The 5585-nt window shown below is 47.2% G+C and overlaps 1 long non-coding RNA gene across 1 annotated transcript; it reads right to left on the bottom strand.

The window, feature by feature from the left end:
- Window positions 1-6: 6 nt before the first annotated feature.
- On the bottom strand, window positions 7-5585 carry LOC135980492 (uncharacterized). Its single transcript, XR_010597535.1, has 3 exons — window positions 5535-5585; window positions 528-803; window positions 7-436 (listed from the first exon to the last, which is right to left on the bottom strand). It is a non-coding gene; the product is annotated as an uncharacterized LOC135980492 (long non-coding RNA).

The following is a 5585-nucleotide window of genomic DNA, read 5'->3' as shown; positions in this document are numbered from 1 at the left end:
TGAGAACGGGCTGGAAGCTGAAGCAAGACCAACTCTGTCTGGAAATAAGGGGCAGATTTGAGCTTCTCCTGGGATGTGATAAATTCTCCATCCCTTGGAGACTACATCTGGAATGGAAATCTCTTTCTGAAGGATCAGCGCTGGTTTGCCCACAGATGACCAGACTGTGATTCCCCCGTGCCCTGGACTAGGCAGGAGCTCAGATCAGATGATTAGAATGGTCCCTTCAGGCCTTAATGTCTCGTTGTTAATCTTCTCCCTTCAGAGACACTGTATTGCTGAGATGTATCCAACAGCCCCAGAGGCAGCAAACTGGAGAGCAAGACATGAGCCCCAGGCACTGTGGGTCCCAACTCTAGCACAAGAACTTGACTGCAGGGGGACAGAGCCAAAGAGGACAGGGCCTCACAGACCCTGAGGAAAGTCCAGCTTCAGCCTATAAATCCGAATGAGAATTTTTCAGGGGTTGAGTTTAATGGATTCCCCCTCTCCCACTAGGAAAACAGACAAACACACAAACTCCTTACCCCAGGAGACAGAGAGTGGCTCTAACAGGCTTTCATGCTCCACGTGACATGAATAATGGGCTTTGATCTTGGGATCAATCTCCATGGTCACCCAGGTCTGGTAGGTCCCATCCCCATTGGGTAGGATGCCTTCAGAGTAGGTCTCCTGCTGTCTGCTCTCCCCATTTTTCAGTCAGGTCACGGTGATGTCCCGGGGGTAGAATCCACTGACCTTACAGGAGAGGGTGGTGAGGCCGTCATGAGATGACCTGTCGCTCACTCTAGCTGTTGGACACACTGGGAAAAAGAAGAAACTCAAGTTAGGTGTTTTCAAGCTCTAATCCAGGCAGCATTTTCTAGAGCTTTGCAGCATGAAATTCTGAGACCCGAGCAGTGGGAGAGGATGAAAGTCCATGAGACAGAATCCCTCTGATGAGAGAGAACCACCATGTTAGAGGATTTCTGTGCCGAATTCACAGCATCAGCAACGGTGAATCCTGAATCCAGGTCCCTGACCTGGCCTCTGCTCCAAACCACAGAGACACAAATACCTTGACAGGTTTCACTAAACTCCAGATACAGGTGTCAATCACATGCTAGGTTTGTACCCATCTCCTCTCAGTCCCTGGATTTGAAAGAGAGAAGAATCTTGCCCTGGCCAGGGAGCAAAAACTGGACTGGATAAACTGACCAATTAGAGACGGAAAGGGCCCATTAAACAAAAAGTGACACACAGTGCTAAATTGCCCCTCAAACGAGCTAATATGAATTGGCTAATTTCTTGTAAAAACAACAAAGAGTCTGGTGGCACCTTAAAGACTAACAGATTTATTTGGGCATAAGCTTTCGTGAGTAAAAACCTCACTTCTTCGGATGCATAGAGTGAAAGCTACAGATGCAGGCATTATATACAGACACATGGAGAGCAGGGAGTTACTTCACAAGTGGCGAACCAGTGTTGACAAGGCCAATTCAATCAGGGTGGATGTAGTCCACTCCCAATAATAGATGAGGAGGTGTCAATTCCAGGAGAGGAAAAGCTGCTTCTGTAGTGAGCCAGCCACTCCCAATCCCTATTCAAGCCCAGATTAATGGTGTTGAATTTGCAAATTAATTTTAGTTCTGCTGTTTCTCTTTGAAGTCTGTTTCTGAAGTTTTTTTGTTCAATGACAGTGACTTTTAAATCTGTGATAGAATGACCAGGGAGATTGAAGTGTTCACTTACTGGCTTGTGTATGTTACCATTCCTGATGTCCGATTTGTGTCCATTTATTCTTTTGCGGAGGGACTGTCCGGTTTGGCCAATGTACATGGCAGAGGGGCATTGCTGGCACATGATGGCATATATGACATTAGTGGATGTGCAGGTGAATGAGCCCCTGATGGTGTGGCTGATGTGGTTGGGTCCTCTGATGCTGTTGCCAGAGTAGATATAGGGACAGAGTAGGCAACGAGGTTTGCTACAGGGATAGGTTCCTGGGTTGGTGTTTCTGTGGTGTGGTGTGTAGTTGCTGGTGAGTATTTGCTTCAGGTTGGGGGGTTGTCTGTAAGCAAGGACTGGCCTGCCTCCCAAGGTCTGTGAGAGTGAGGGATCATTTTCCAGGATAGGTTGTAGGTCGTGGATAATGCACTGGAGAGGTTTTAGCTGGGGGCTGTATGTGATGGCCAGTGGTGTTCTGTTATTGTCCTTGTTGGGCCTGTCCTGTAGTAGGTGATTTCTGGGTACCCGTCTTGCTCTGTCAATCTGTTTCCTCACTTCCCCAGGTGGGTATTGTAGTTTTACGAATGCTTGATAAAGATCTTGTAGGTGTTTGTCTCTGTCTGAGGGGTTGGAGCAAATTCGGTTGTATCTTAGGGCTTGGCTGTAGACAATGGATCGTATGATGTGTCTTGGATGGAAGCTGGAGGCATGTAGGTACGTATAGCGGTCAGTAGGTTTCCGGTATAGGGTGGTGTTTATGTGACCATCACTTATTTGTACTGTAGTGTCCAGGAAGTGGATCTCTTGTGTGGACTGGTCCAGGCTGAGGTTGATGGTGGGGTGGAAATTGTTGAAGTCCAGGTGGAATTCTTCAAGGGCCTCCTTTCCGTGGGTCCATATGATGAAGATGTCATCAATGTAGCGCAAGTAGAGGAGGGGCACTAGGGGACGAGAGCTGAGGAAGCGTTGTTCTAAGTCAGCCATAAAAATGTTGGCATACTGTGGGGCCATGCGGGTACCCATAGCAGTGCCACTGACTTGAAGGTATAAGTTGTCCCCAAATCTGAAGTGGTTGTGGGTGAGGACAAAGTCACAAAGCTCAGCCACCAGGCTTGCTGTGGCCTCATCAGGGATACTGTTCCTGACAGCTTGTAGTCCATCCTCATGTGGAATATTGGTATAAAGTGCTTCTACATCCATGGTGGCCAGGATGGTGTTTTCAGGAAGAACGTCAATGCACTGTAGTTTCCTCAGGAAGTCGGTGGTGTCTCGAAGATAGCTGGGAGTGCTGGTAGCATAGGGTCTGAGGAGAGTGTCCAAATAGCCAGATAATCCTGCTGTCAGAGTACCAATGCCTGAGATGATGGGGCGTCCAGGGTTTCCGGGTTTATGGATCTTGGGTAGCAGATAGAATACCCCTGGTCGGGGTTCTGGGGGTGTGTCCATGTAGATTTGTTCCCGTACTGTAGCTGGGAGTTTCTTGAGCAGATGGTGTAGTTTCTTTTGGTATTCCTCAGTAGGATCAGAGGATAGTGGCCTGTAGAATGTGGTCTTGGAGAGTTGCCTGGCAGCCTCCTGTTCATAATCTGACCTGTTCATTATGACTACAGCACCTCCTTTGTCAGCCCCTTTGATGATAATGTCAGAGTTGTTTCTGAGGCTGTGGATGGCATTGCGTTCTGTACGGCTGAGGTTATGGGACAAGTGATGTTGTTTGTCCACAATTTCAGCCTGTGCACGTCTGCGGAAACACTCTATGTAGAGGTCCAGTCTGTCATTTCGACCATCAGGAGGAGTCCACGCAGAGTTCCTCTTCTTGTAGTGTTGGTAGGAAGGTTCCTGTGGGTCAGTGCACTGTTCAGTGGTGCGTTGAAAATATTCCTTGAGTCGGAGACGACGAAAGTAGGCTTCCAAATCACCGCAGAACTGTATCATGTTCGTGGGGATGGTGGGACAGAAAGAGAGTCCCCGAGATAGGACAGACTCTTCTGCTGGGCTAAGTGTGTGGTTGGAAAGATTGACAATGTTGTTAGATGAGTTGAGGGTACCATTGTTATAGCCCCCAGTGGCAGGTATTAGTTTAGATAGCTTACAGTCCTTTTTCCTCTGTAGAGAAGTGAAATGTGCATTGTAAATGGCTTGTCTCATTTTTGTAAAGTCCAGCCACGTGGAAGTTTGTGTAGAAGGCTGGTATTGTATGAGAGTCTCCAGTTCTGAGAGCTCAATCTTGATCTTCTCCTGTCTGCTGTACAGGATGCTGATCAGGTGGTTCCTCAGTTTCTTTGAGAGTGTGTGGCACAGTCTCTCACCATACTCAGTGTAGTATGTTGATTGCAATGGATTTTTTACCTTCAGTCCTTTTGGTATGATGTCCATCTGTTTGCATTTGGAGAGGAAGATGATGTCTGTCTGTATCTGTGCAAGTTTTTTGTTGAGGTTGATGGATTTCCACTCCATACGGCTAAATTTAGTGCCTTGCATGTTGTCAAGTATCAGGGGGTAGCCGTGTTAGTCTGTATCTACAAAAACAACAAAGAGTCTGGTGGCACCTTAAAGACTAACAGATTTATTTGGGCATAAGCTTTCGTGAGTAAAAACCTCACTTCTTCGGATGCATAGAGTGAAAGCTACAGATGCAGGCATTATATACAGACACATGGAGAGCAGGGAGTTACTTCACAAGTGGCGAACCAGTGTTGACAAGGCCAATTCAATCAGGGTGGATGTAGTCCACTCCCAATAATAGATGAGGAGGTGTCAATTCCAGGAGAGGAAAAGCTGCTTCTGTAGTGAGCCAGCCACTCCCAATCCCTATTCAAGCCCAGATTAATGGTGTTGAATTTGCAAATTAATTTTAGTTCTGCTGTTTCTCTTTGAAGTCTGTTTCTGAAGTTTTTTTGTTCAATGACAGTGACTTTTAAATCTGTGATAGAATGACCAGGGAGATTGAAGTGTTCACTTACTGGCTTGTGTATGTTACCATTCCTGATGTCCGATTTGTGTCCATTTATTCTTTTGCGGAGGGACTGTCCGGTTTGGCCAATGTACATGGCAGAGGGGCATTGCTGGCACATGATGGCATATATGACATTAGTGGATGTGCAGGTGAATGAGCCCCTGATGGTGTGGCTGATGTGGTTGGGTCCTCTGATGCTGTTGCCAGAGTAGATATAGGGACAGAGTAGGCAACGAGGTTTGCTACAGGGATAGGTTCCTGGGTTGGTGTTGCAGCAAAGGTAGGTCTTGAGGGGGAAAACTTTAAGGACAAGGGGACCCTTCTTCCAGGTTAGTATGGGGAGGGCAATTCCACATGTAGGGAATGGCATGGAAGGAAGCACATAAATGACTGTAGGAGAAGTTTGGCAACAAGGACAAAGCTACCATCATTGATGGAACACGGGCTGGGGGCAACACAAGAAATATGATGGTACAGACAATGAATGGGGAAGAATTACATGGTGAATGAAGCTGGTGTCCATAGAAGTGGCACTTCCATAATTAAGCAAAGTGCTCTAACATGCACAAGTACAGATTGCCTTGATAACGGCTGTGTCACATCAGAGGAAGAGGTAGAATTTGTGATGTGAAGTTGCGCTCATTTGGTCAAGTGGCTCTGGAGATGCAGCTTCTCTACAGTGAACTGCTTTTAACATTTTCAATTTCTTATCTTTTTTTCCAGCAGAACTGATGGGGAAGGGGTTGTTTCCCCACCTATCCCTGGTGCAAGGGTCGCTGAATATCCCCCTACCCACCTGCTCCAGTTTGGAACTGGGGCTGGGGAATGGAGATGTAGTGTCCCCCTAGGTGGGGCTTGTCCCCCGCCTTACCTTTCCTCTGTAGAGTCTCCTTCCCGTACTCTAGAGCACTCCTTAGCCAGG

This window comes from Chrysemys picta, unplaced genomic scaffold (genome assembly GCF_011386835.1).
Source record: "Chrysemys picta bellii isolate R12L10 unplaced genomic scaffold, ASM1138683v2 scaf3628, whole genome shotgun sequence".
Classification (NCBI taxonomy): domain Eukaryota; kingdom Metazoa; phylum Chordata; order Testudines; family Emydidae; genus Chrysemys; species Chrysemys picta.
Note: the sequence above shows the minus strand (reverse complement) of the source record. Positions and strands in the feature narration are given on the sequence as shown.